Source organism: Haliotis cracherodii, unplaced genomic scaffold, assembly GCF_022045235.1.
Source record: "Haliotis cracherodii isolate W230 unplaced genomic scaffold, xgHalCrac1.p SCAF_14, whole genome shotgun sequence".
Lineage (NCBI taxonomy): Eukaryota > Metazoa > Mollusca > Gastropoda > Lepetellida > Haliotidae > Haliotis > Haliotis cracherodii.
Window position 1 is genome coordinate 12,925,973 of NW_027266269.1, and position 13,427 is coordinate 12,939,399.

The 13,427-nt window shown below is 38.7% G+C and overlaps 1 pseudogene; it reads left to right on the top strand.

The window, feature by feature from the left end:
- Positions 1-13,427, top strand: part of LOC139461012 (streptococcal hemagglutinin-like) — a 43,447-nt pseudogene that overhangs the window by 17,711 nt on the left and 12,309 nt on the right.

Consider the following 13,427-nt stretch of genomic DNA (forward strand, 5'->3'; position numbering starts at 1 on the left):
TATTTTATTTGAAGAATCATATGAGATAATTCCAATAGAATCAATGAAACAAATGTTAAACAGAATTTTTTCGAACTAAAATGTTTCCACTATTTTGATAAAATTTATTATGACTTACATATGTAGCACGAATACAACCAAATGTATTCAGTGACAAAAAGAAGGACCTATTGGCAATTTATTTGTAAAAAATCGAACATGTTGCCACACAGATTTTGACTTCGTGGAACGATATGCACCGGCAAAGTGCTGTATAAAACTGGTGACGTTATGAACTAAAAGCACCAAGAAAATATGCCACGTTTAACCGCTATACAGAGGGTATGGCGCAACAAAGAGTAGACACAATGAACACACTGGGATGAATTTTTTTAACAAGTTTCACAATATCATTGTCACAACACTTATTCAACATGACCAGCTCCCTGTGCATTAATGCATGCCTGAACACGATGATGCAACCACGACGTCAAACATCCAGTGACGCTGGGGGTAGTCCGCTGCCATTCCTCAATGAGGCATTGTTCCAGTTTCAACGACGTAATAAACCAAACCCCCTCTTTGTGATGCAAGGACAAGTGACATACATGTGTTTTCGTAAAATATGGATGAGTGAGTGAATATTCTATAATACCGCATTCAGCGCTATTGATATCATGACAGGAGAAACGAGTGGTTGATGGCATGCGACAAGTCACATAGCCTGTCCACATGGCCCTTACATTTTATCCTTTTTTTAACATTACCTCATCGATGTATACTATGCAAATATCTTGATATTTTCAGCAACCACACTCAGAAGGGGGAACATAAAATGTAAAAAGTGCGCGATCGTTGAAAAGCCTTCCTTTTGCTCAAGCGAGACAGAGTGTGGACCAGACCAGGTATGTCTAGTTATTTCTTTTTATAAGTTGTTATTTGTTAATAATTTTTATTTTGTATTAGTATTAGAAAGGCTATATCCAGTTAGCCATTCAATATTTTTACTCGTTCGAGTACCGTCCATTTACTTTAGCAAGCACGCTCTGACCCCAAATTGTTTGAACAAAAGTCATTGTTTTGCTCAGAATCTAATGTAACAAGTTCCTAAAACTCTACATTGTCAGGTAAGTATTGTTTTACTGTGAAGAACACAGTTTGTAAAATCATTGTTACATTCTCATATTTTGATACGAGTAAATGGTTTCTTTTGGCCAGAAATTTCTTCTCACCTTAGAGACGAGGGGTGACATCTTCCTGAGAATAATATGCATATAGTGTGTCAAACAATTGGGGACGAAAATAATGGGAGTTATGCGTTTCGAGTCTATGACGCCTCTCTGAGGAACAAAATGCTAATTCAAATTCGAATTGTCAAAACTTCCTATCTTCACAGCCAAAATGTGATTTATTGGTTTCTGGTGTTCCGTGTAGTTTACAAGGCTTAGTCTTAATCCAAAATGCAATTTACTAGATACAGGTATATCCTATGCACGTCCAAACCGGGATCGAACGCCATTTCCGCCCATATTACATCAGGGGTTGGCCATGTAACACCTTTTGGAAATCATACCGTGTATTACTGATATATGGAAAGCTCTCGGAAATGTTCTTTAGACAGTGTCGGTAAAATGAATCAAAACCACCAAATTAATGACTTCATAGGCATTTGAAGTTAAGAAACAATATTAAGAATCGGTGATATTTAACTGTTTATTAGTAACCCCTTACACTTTGTACCGATCTCAAAAACCTATACCAGTATGTTATCCGAGGAAAGAGCAGACCCTGGGCAGAACTTTCAATACAGACAAGGAAATGCTGGGGGGACAAATGGGACAAAAAGTAAAAGAAAAGAAAAAAGTCCAGGGGTAACAAAGAGTAAATAAAAAGTCAACGTGCATACATTTAATCCTGCCGAAGAGTGCGCTGAACGTTTCCCCAAGTTCCAAATACATTTTTGAGACCCTTAGTGTATTACCCCTGTGACTGCTTACTAGAAACTGGTAATTTGACCTATTTCAAGGTATTCATCCGGGTACTTCAGATACGACCCAAATTCCGAGACCATTTGTTGTAATCCTCAGCTGTCCTAAGGATACCATGCAATACGATACTGTAAAAAAAACCTCACAACATAGTAGGGGATATTAGAAAATAACAGATGTTTGCAGAAATACAAAGAGGTATCGAATGATGGTAATTGATGAAGACGAAGACGGGCCAGGTGTAACACGACAATCAACAGAATATGTAGGCGGTGTGTTGTAAGGGAGGAAACTACCCAGAATGACGACAAAGGGCGTGCAGTAAAAGAGAACGTTTGATATGACTTGACTAATAATGGGTCGTGCCCCCACGATTAGTCAAACATTCGTTTATATGGTGTGGCAATCCATGTGATTGGCTGTTTGGGCTCGATGTCTTAAAGACTGTTTCTGATTAATTGATCCCGGACTTCTTTGATTAACCTTTGTCGCTCTGTGTGGAGCCCATAATTAACATTGCAGAAACCTATTCCACGTTGAGCATATTGACTACCTCTCCATGCGTTCTACCAATGAAACATGAATCATGCCAATAGCTCTTATGCGATTATCTTGTTGTAGACAACTCATTCGGAATCTGACCCTAAATACTGCATTGCAGAGAGGAATACAAAAGCCCCAGGGCGATGTGACGACTTTTCACGGATGTGTCAAAATCAAAAATAATACCCGATCCACTACACGGAGCAATTGCAATTACAAACCTTCTCTTTTCAGGGTCCGGCTTTATTTTTATTACATCTCAAATGCTAATAGACCCTCATATTTCTCCTTGACAGTATTGCTCAGTTCGAAAAGTCTTCAAATTTGGAATTGCCTTCTTTGATCTTGGATGTGAAGAGAAAACGGTGAGTGATCACTTCTCAAATACGTCGGTTGAGGATATTTTCAGGAAACCACGTATGTAAAATATGTGAAAATGACTGAATATTTAATTTTGCGCAAAAATGGGAACGTCATTCTGTCTGAAATGTCAAGAATTTACATAATTCTTTTTTCATACGGACAGAACATTGATCTCTTCAGCTGTTTACTATTATGATACATATGTGGCTAACATCTTTTAATGATCAAACACACAGCAGTTACACCATGTGTGTATATTTACCAGGAGTGTGTAGGCCACATGACGACTTTGGGTGAAGCAGGGTTCCGCTGTTGTAATGAAGATGGCTGTAACGCTAACGTCAACCCCGTTACTGGCAGTACAGTACCATCAGTTACCACTCCTTCATCTCCTGAGACATCAACGCCATCAGCAACCTCTTCTTATCTTCCCACTAGTAAGTCATGTTTGTCTATTGCAATTGTCTCTTGTTAATTTGCATACTTGTAAATAAGGTGAGTGAAATCGCTTTCAAGATCATTGTACTTGCATTTCCGTGTTTGTTTGTTTGTGTGTGTGTGTGTGTGTGTGTGTGTGTGTGTGTGTGTGTGTGTGTGGCTGCTTGTACTAGCCCGGACTAATGTCGGTTTATAACCTTAGCCCACTGAGATAAATGCCGCAGTTTAACATGGATGACCAACGCAAAAACAGCATATTGACTCCGAGTCCGACCAGTTCTTGTTTTATCAATTTTTTGGCCGAGCACTATGCAGAGAGACGTATTCATAGATAGGTCGATATTTATTACAAATTATCTATAATACACATCTGTCCGTCTACACATAATTATATATGTGAATAACAAATCTTGTTTTCATTTTAAATCCAAACGTGTCAAAATATTCTGCGCATAATGTATGATAATATATGACAAAGACGCAGAATATATATGAAATAAGCATATGCGTGTTAGTCATTCTGTACTTCTGCCAGAGAGGTGCGTAAGACATATTGCCATCATGTAAAGGTCTTCTCCAACTTGAAACGATGCATGTGTGTTTCAGTGGCCCCTGACATAATGAACACGAACCAGACTGTAAACGTCATCGCGGGAAAAACTGTTCTTCTGTTGTGTAATGTAACCGGCAACCCTGAGCCATCGGTCACATGGACATATGATAAACAGGTAGGGAGTCATTGAACGATCTCAACCTAGTTAACTTTTTTATAGTCTCTTGTGTGAACACAGTACAGATCGATACATACTAGTTTTAATAATAGTGGTTGGACTGAAGGGCGGGCATCAACTGAAACGTAAATTATGCTCCCATTGGTGGTATTGTAATACTTGCGAAACAGATACTTACATTTATAGCATCGGTTGTGACACATCCGGCGTAATCGTCATTTTTTAAAGCGTTACATTTCTACCAATAGACCAGTCAAATTTCAAAGTACATATTTGATGAAGCTGTATTAATATATAATTGAGTGTCATCATGTCACAAAATATGGATTTTTTTATATGGATTACTAATATGTTTAGGTTATATGCAACGAACTGATATGGAGCAGGAACATGTTTGTGATGCTCTTTACTTATGTGAACAACTGAACAGGAAACAAAAGTTTGTCTTTGTATACTTGAAGGTGTATCTTATTGTCACACGTTCATGTTCAGTTGAAAGCAAATATTAAAAATATATTTTAGTCATGCTATTTCCCATCTCAACAGAGGAACCCAAATGCCCACCCAAAGGGATCAACGTTGGCGATATCGTCCGCAAACGAGAAAAACGAGGGAATATACAGATGTGTCGCTAACAACACTCTTGGAACCAAGGAGGGCATTGTCCATCTGCATGTCATAGGTGCCTTAAGGACTATTCTTTGTTGTTTCTAGTCATGTATATACTTAGTGCATCACATACATACACATATTGCAACTGCAATTAATATTGGTTGACAGGTTGGTAAATTGTGTCATTTATTTATTTATTTTAACATATTTAATGATCATATCATAATACAGTCTTTGAGAGGCATTTAGAAGTTGGGATAACATAACATAACATGACACTTTTTTATGGATGGCAACTTCTTTTATTCTTTGTCTAGACGTAGCTACTTATGACGCCTTCATCAGGTGCAGTGGGTTGACCTCAGTTATTCCAGTGACTTAATAATCAGAAACTGCAAGAAATGTAAAAATGTATATCGGAACAGATTATCCACTGTCGATGGGTATCTATGATACATGTTAATGTTGATTTGGTTAAATACGATTTCTATTTATGGTTCAATTTATTTGTTTCACTACAGAGCCAGTTTCTGTGAAAGGGGAGCCTCCCATTATGGTCATCAGCCCTGGAATGAGAGCACTTAGGCTGAAATGCGCGGGAGAAGGGATTCCTCCACCTTCCATTACCTTGAGTAAATATGGCGAAGACATCACCGCTGATAAGTCGTATCGATACTTGGGTCCTGCCGAGATACTGATCATGGGGATCACAGAGGCCAACGTGCTGAAATATGATGGTGTCTATGTCTGTAACGCTACAAATGGGCACACGTCAGCTTCAGCCTATCAGATTGGTAAATAAATGCGATAAAACACCTCTACACTTATTAGAAATCTCTGCCAAAAGCGGTGTTGATCCGATGATTGTTAAACAATTGTTTCTTCCAGTCAATAAACTATTGTACCATATGCCATGTTTTCCTTCCAGCCAATTGAACTTTTCGATAACAAAATATGAGCCACTTCAATAATTAAGTTTATCCAGCGCAATGAATATGTTTTTGTACTCCAACTTTAGAATTGGTCCCAAACGTACTCAATTACTTGTCATCACGGATTGTGATCAGATTTAATTACTTACTGGCCGCCATTATGTAACCAGAATAGTGTTGACTGCGGCGTAAAATAACAACCAATCAACCGAATATGACTTGTTGATGTTTCAGTTGCTGGCAATGTAACGAGGATGCTTGCAGAAAATGTTCCCTTTAATAATATCAGCACCACGCCATTGAAAGCATTTCAGTACGTAAAAAACTGTGTGATTCCATCTGTCAGTTCATCTAGGTTTGTGTGCAGATATATCTTCAACACACAAAAACCTTATGTCCCAATCCATTTATGCAGTACTACATTATGTGAAGTCGAAGAAGGGTGATTGGTCAGTAACATTTGTTCGTGATTTGTTTAGGCATAACATGATGAATGAGTTTGACGCCGCCTTGAACTGTATTACAGTTTTATCACTACGGGTCAGCTTTATATGGGAGGGAAGCCCGAAGTGATGCAGATCATTGATGCTCACGAGCACAGTTATGGTGCTGACATACCCAGAAACAAAATCAGGGCGAATCGGGATTCGAACCGAAGACCATAGTTTTTTTGCACGCCTAATGGATGCAACCAATGGCCCTCAAACCTTGATGATTTGATAACTCCATATTGTTAAATGTGTATTTATTCTTGTGAAAAAATAATATTATTATAATATTATTTATATTGAAATATTATTTCAGTGCCCTTTGTCCACCTGGAAGCAAACAGCCGGATTCATCTCCCATCACCACTGAGTTTGATCTGGTAAAATGTTTATTTGACTCTTAATACGCAAAATCTCTTAACTCTGTAAGTTGTGGTAACTTGGGGAAGAAGTTTAGAATAACGTTCCACCACTTCACATGAGAACGACAATCACCGGGAACACTACAGATGAAGACCACTTACCACTGTGATTCTGGGTGTCGAATCCAGAAGCAATCATGAGTGCCTTTGTTGTAACACTGACGATCACGACTGGTAACGGTTTTGGCGATTTGTAGCTCGAACTCTAATATAACAACGAAACTATAGAGTTCATGATCAGAGAACGACTGGACATTTTGATAATGTCTTCGAATTGATTTAATTAATTTAAAATATACATACATGATTCTTCAATAATGTCCGGAAAGGCAAAGAATGGACACAATCTATATATGTGCCGAGCCAATATTACATTCTTTTCAAAGAACTGTAATATTGCATAGACATAAACAAATATAATATTATCAGAGATGGAACAGGAATATTACACACGCACCAGGATACATGGAACTGATCTGCCCAACGTTTACCAGTTAATTATGAAATATTGTTCCACAATCATGTTGGATAAATCAATCATTTTAACACTTGAACTGTAAAAAAAGTGCAATTTGTTTTTAGTTTAAAGAACAAATTTGTTCTATCACACATGTGCTATTTCAAAAATGACTCTCTTCTTATATGTTGGTATAGGGTGAGCTAATATGTACTTCAGCAAGGAAAGTTGGTCTTATTGATACTGATGCTGGCTCGGTCACGTGGGTTATCAGGTATGCTGCTTTTTCTGTGAATTTTGTACAGAATAAACATATTGATAATGATGTTGCTTGTTTGCCACCAACTATGATGGTAACAAATAAAACACATTTACAGCAGATCCAACTATAACGAGTGATTGAGTGAGTGAGTTTGGTTTTATGCCGCTTTTAGCAATATGCCAGCAATATCATGGCGGGGGACACCCGAAATGGGCTTCACACATTGTACCCATGTCGGGATTCGAACCCGGGTCTTCGGCATGACGAGCGAACGTTTTAACCACTAGGCTACCCGACCGATCCTCAAACTATGATGATAACAAATAAAACACATATACAGTAGATTAGATTATGGAATACATTGAAGTTGAACAGCTTTTTATTGATCGAATTCTTATGTTTAGACCTAATGGCAAAGCACTGTTCTTAAATGGCTCCATGACGGGTAAGACTCTACAATAAAATTTACAACGTCAAACGTGTTTCATAAACAAGTGACATAGAGAGGAAAAACTTTAAACTTTAAAGTACAACATGATCAAAGAGGAAATTATTATAAATCCTCCTTACCTGGTAATAAAAATATGATTAAGGAACTGATAACTTTCCGTATTACCATGTGATTCTAAAGTGTGTATTTATATGAAACGTTTATTTCTGTTTGATTTTCAGTGGAACTTGAACAATTAAGTACCACTTCAATCCCTCTGACATCAACAATCGCATCTTCCCTGGCGTCTTCAACAGCAACATCTTCTCTACCCCTCAGTATGTCCTCAACATGCTTCTTTGTGCTTAGCTCTCCTGAAATAACTCAAGTGAGCATCTAATGGGGTGCGTTGTCGTGGTCTGTGCGTATGTGGGTCCTTCCATCGTTAACTTTTACATGTTCGATGTCACCTCCAAACATCAAAGGCCTCTTTACGAACCTGAAGCTTGGCATGGTCTAGTCATCTAAGGCGCCGCGATTCGCTGTGCAGACTCCTATGATTGTGGATTCTAATCCGGGTTCACCCCGATTATGTTTCTAGGTTTGTCAGCACCTCGTGGGTTTCACCGAAGCAGTGAACGTCTTAAACCTGCTTAACTTCGGGCTTTTCCTGACACGCCACGATATAGCTGTAACACTGTAAAAAAGCGGCTTTAAACCAAACTCACTCACTCACTTTCATAGAATTCAGATCCGATTTAGAAAATAACCGTCAGAGCAGCAAAGAAATGCCATGTTTGCCCCCTTTTCTGTCATTGCTTCATGTGTCATGACGTTTCAAATACAGTGATGATTTGGAACTCTGAATAACAAAGACTCTCAAATAACCTCGTTTTAAGTTTAAATTATAATGCGTTTCTCAATTTCTTACACCCTTTGGGAAAATTGGTCTGTACGGTCCAATCAATGCTTCTATTGTGCTCACGTAGATCAGTATTGTTAAAACAAATGACCGCAATGGAAAAGTGATTGTCATTTGTTTCTCCATTTTTTGCTAATTCCTCGGCAATTTCTGCATTTGTCCTTGTGAATTTTCCTATGCAACACATGTATTTTGTAGTATGCATGCCGCATACCCTGGTTCGCAGACGACCTTGGCCTTGACATACATTGCCCGAAAAATCGCGTCATTCATCTAGCATACATTTCTCGTGCATATTGTTTTTTTTTATAGCAATCATATCACTCATCCTTTTCTGTATATTTAGTACTATGGCACTAACTGATGTGCCCTTGTGGATTCCTTGGTAGTTATTCTCCTTATGTATTCTTGATATCTGATTTAATGTAGAATTCCAGACAAAATCAGAATTTAATAACATATACATTGTAAATGAAGCACAGTTGCATTGAAAAGGTGCGTTGTTTTCACAGCATCTGTGGTTCAGATTTCAGTAATACATTTGCAAAATAAAATCATAACATTGATACAAAAATCCTATAATCTAGAACTACTATACCAGTTGATTTATATCTACATCACGAGACAAGACGAGACAATGTGGCAAAGAATGCAGGCAGGATCATTTCTTGTTTAGCTGCCCCTGATATATCAAACACAAACCAGACTGTGAACGCCATCCTTGGAGAAACGGTTCTTCTGTTCTGTAACGTGAGCGGCAACCCGACCCCATCCGTCACCTGGGAATATGATAAATCGGTAAGATCATATACATAATATATTCAGTGTTGTAACCATTGTCTGCTTAACCATTGGATGTGACTAATGATGAATTTATGACACAATACAAATGCAGTGTCACTCGTAATCCCCGAAAGACAACCTTCATCCGAACCCTTCTGAACTTCAGCTTTGTCTTTAGCATACACAATGATTTAACATTCTTGAAAACTGTACCTCGACTGAATGTATGATATATTGCCGAATGTTATACCGTTATGAAAGGCAGCCAATATCTTCCCTCTTTATCTATAGAGATGTATGCACGAGATATGAGTGGCACATAATGTGCGTAAAAGAATGATATAATTAGTTTATCAAACTCGAAATACTTTCACCAGAATAGTGAAGATATATATCCTTATGATTGACACCTCATATGTATAAAATAGTGAATGTCATAATAATTCCCTTATCTATAGGTGAGTCCAAATGCCCATCCCAAAGAATATACACTGGCGATATCGTCCATTGTGAAGAAAAACGAAGGAATATACAAATGCGTCGCAAACAACTCACAAGGGATAAAAGAGGCCATTTTCCATGTGCATGTCACAGGTGCCTGACTTACTATTTCTACATTGGGGCAGAAGCAATCAGGCCATCAGATGTCAATGTATAACATATGAATACATGAATGCATGTGCTCTCAAAAAAGCACACATATATAGCTTCATCAGTAACTCATTTCTATGCTAATTGGAAGCATCAAACCACCCACAAAGACTATCATCTATTCAGCTGTATGATTCTTATCATGATGCTTGCCGGAGGGTGGGAAGTTCGCTTAATAAAAGCTGTTATGACATTGATTGTGACTGACAACTTATAGAAAGTGGATTCAATAGTGATATTAATAATGTCAGTTGATATATTGACGTCGATTGACGATGGTTATGATGTAATGTTTCAGAACCAGTTTCTGTGAAAGGGGAGCCTCCCATCGTGGTCATCAGCCCTGGAATGAGAGCACTCAGGTTGAAATGCGTGGGAGAAGGGATTCCTCCACCTTCCGTTACCTTGAGTAAATATAGCGAAGACATCACCGCTGATAAGTTGTATCGATACTTGGGTCCTGCCGAGATGCTGATCATGGGGATCACAGAGGCCAACGTGCTGAAGTATGATGGTGTCTATGTCTGTAATGCTACAAATGGACACACGTCAGCTTCAGCCTATCAGATTGGTAAGAACTAAAAGTTAAACCACTGTTTCTTCCCGAAAATAAACTATTGTACCAGATTAAAATACACATGCACAAAAGTTAAGCGCCACCATATTCATAGTCTCTTGATTTCACGTGCGGGAATCAGAAATACGAAATAAGATGATGTATGACTGAATTAGGCTTCCATAGTTTCCTGAACCCAAATTTGTCCAGATACCACAAGGAAAGCGTGCTTTACGTGTTGCTGCAGTTTCCCTACCCTATAAATTGTAAAAATTCAAGTTTCAGACACGTGGTTGCATTTTGCTCCTGTGTGAGATTCCCCTTCCAATAGAGGTTGAAAATCAGCCATGGTGAGGAGAAAGCTAACGAACACTGAAAGATAGCAAGTGATAGGCATGACAAATGCTGGCATGTCATGCAGGGCCATTGGAAGACACATGGGTCGTCATCACAGTGTTATCACTCTTTTGATTGTCAAACATGGTCAAACCAATGATGTCAATGACAGGCATAAGTCAGGTAGGCCAAGAAAGACCTCTAACAGAGAGGATCGACGTCTTTTCAGGATAGTCAGACGAAATCCATTTGGCACTTCAACAGATTTAACTGCAGTGGATTACCCATCAGAGACTCTCGACGATGACCGTAAGGCGTCGCCTCAGAGCGACTGGTTATAACGGCAGAAGACCAGTAAAACGTCCTCAACTGACTGAGAGGCACACGTGGAATCGTCTGATATGGTGTCGTGTCCGTAGTCAATGGAACTTGGCCAACTGGAGAAGGATCCATTGGTCTGACGAGTGTCGAATGCTGCTACGAACTGTTGATGGTCGAATACGTGTTTGGAGGCAACGTAACACTCGTTTTGCACCAAGAAACTTCCAGAAGACCTTAGCATGTGGCGGGGGGTCTGTCATGATATGGGGTTGTGTTTCCTTCGGCTGCAAACCTCCGCTGGTGACAATTCGTGGAAACCTGAATGGCCAATAATACCAAGATGCCGTTCTTCGTCCAGTGGTAGTCCCTCATTTTAACAACCATCTTCTTTAGACAAGACCTGTTTACATGGACGACAATTCTAGACAACACAGATCTCGGGCAGTTTTGGCTAATTTGCGTCGTGATCCCCCAGTTCAAAATCTCACTGGACTTGAAGCCGCACTTCATAAATAACGGATCCGTTTGCCTCAGAGAAGCATTCAACGACTTGTAATGAGTATGGGGCGTAGGGTTAAAGCTGTGGTCAATGTCCGTTGATCATACACACGTTACTGACGTTTCTGTCTTGCAATGGACTCTGCACTCCATAGGGTGTTTATGTGACACCTGATATGGTCTGCTGATATCATAACAGTTACATGACAAAAAAAGAAGAAAAGTTTTTAAATGTTTTCTTAACCTTCAATTTCTGGTCTTCGGTAAAATTCCTCTCTGCTCATATTCTTTTGGAACACAAGATAAACTTGCTGTGGGACAACTTTTGCATCACATGAGGTTTACATATATGGCTTATAACAATCGTACATCTCGTTATGATAGTCATCATTAGTGCCAAAAGTAACAGCTCACAAATATGGTGGGTGGCGCTTAACTTTTGTGCATGTGTATATACAGATTGTAAAACACCACCTTGTGTACTTACATGGACTCTGAAAATGTTCATTAATGTAATTAGAGTATAAAATGCAGGTTAACGGCAACATGTAAATGTGATGATGTCATTCTGACTGTTTTCTGTATGTTCAGTTGCGATGAATGTGACAACGCCAGTCGATGGACACGTACCATTCAACAACATCAGCACCACACCATTGAAAGCATTCCAGTAAGTGGGCAACAATGACACATTGATGCTGGACTCCTTCATGAAAGTGTCTGTATCTACTGGTCACAGTACCCGAGAAAAGGTGTGGCAATTTGCTGTAGGAAATTGTATCGCGCCTAGATCTACGGAGCGTTGGTTTGTATCCCGATTCGTACTGATTATGAATCTTGGTTTGTCAGTTCGAGGGTTTCACGAGTATGGTACACGTCTTGTAACTCGTAGTTTTGGGCTTTCCTAATGCTTTGGCTGATCAAGTCTTCAGAATGCGTATCCAGCACATTTGACTCAAGGATGACACACATTCATTAAAACATATTTTGTAACCATCATGTTGCTACCACAGATATATTGAAGCTGTATTTATCACCTGTTCGTATTTTGATAATTAAACTAGGATGATTATGCTGTCATTACACTGACGAAAACATCTCATTGACCAAAATTTTAGCAAGATAACACAAACGGAGAACATTATATTTTCCCACCATATGCGTAGTTCTTGTTTTCCAAGCACACTGATGGCGTGATTTTGTCAAATAGGTAAGTTTAACCTCTTTCTAAACGACCAATTAAGTGATATATAACTATAGATATTCATCTTTACTTAGAGAAAACAATTTCGATTAGTTGACACGTTTGCTATTCATTAAACGATAAACGTTTTGGCGTAGAATATTATTTGTAATGAGATTGTGCTGTGATCTGTGATTGGGCAGTTACAAATGGTGTTTTATTTACGCCGCAATGTTTTCATTACTTGAACAAAAGTTTCAGTTGACCATATTTTCTTGAATCTCAAGTACAACCTTATGTGTATACTATTTGAAACACAGACAATCATATTGTTCATGTGTCATTCAATTTAGAATAGTGTATCAAACATATTTTGTATTGGAAAAATAATGAGAATAATAAATACAGCGTACAGGTGAAGAGTAAATTAGCAATTCCTTTTATCTGTTTCAGTGCGATGTGTCCACCAGGCCTCACGGGACCAGATGGATCTCCCATTACCCACCAGTTTAACCTCGTAAGATAAAACACT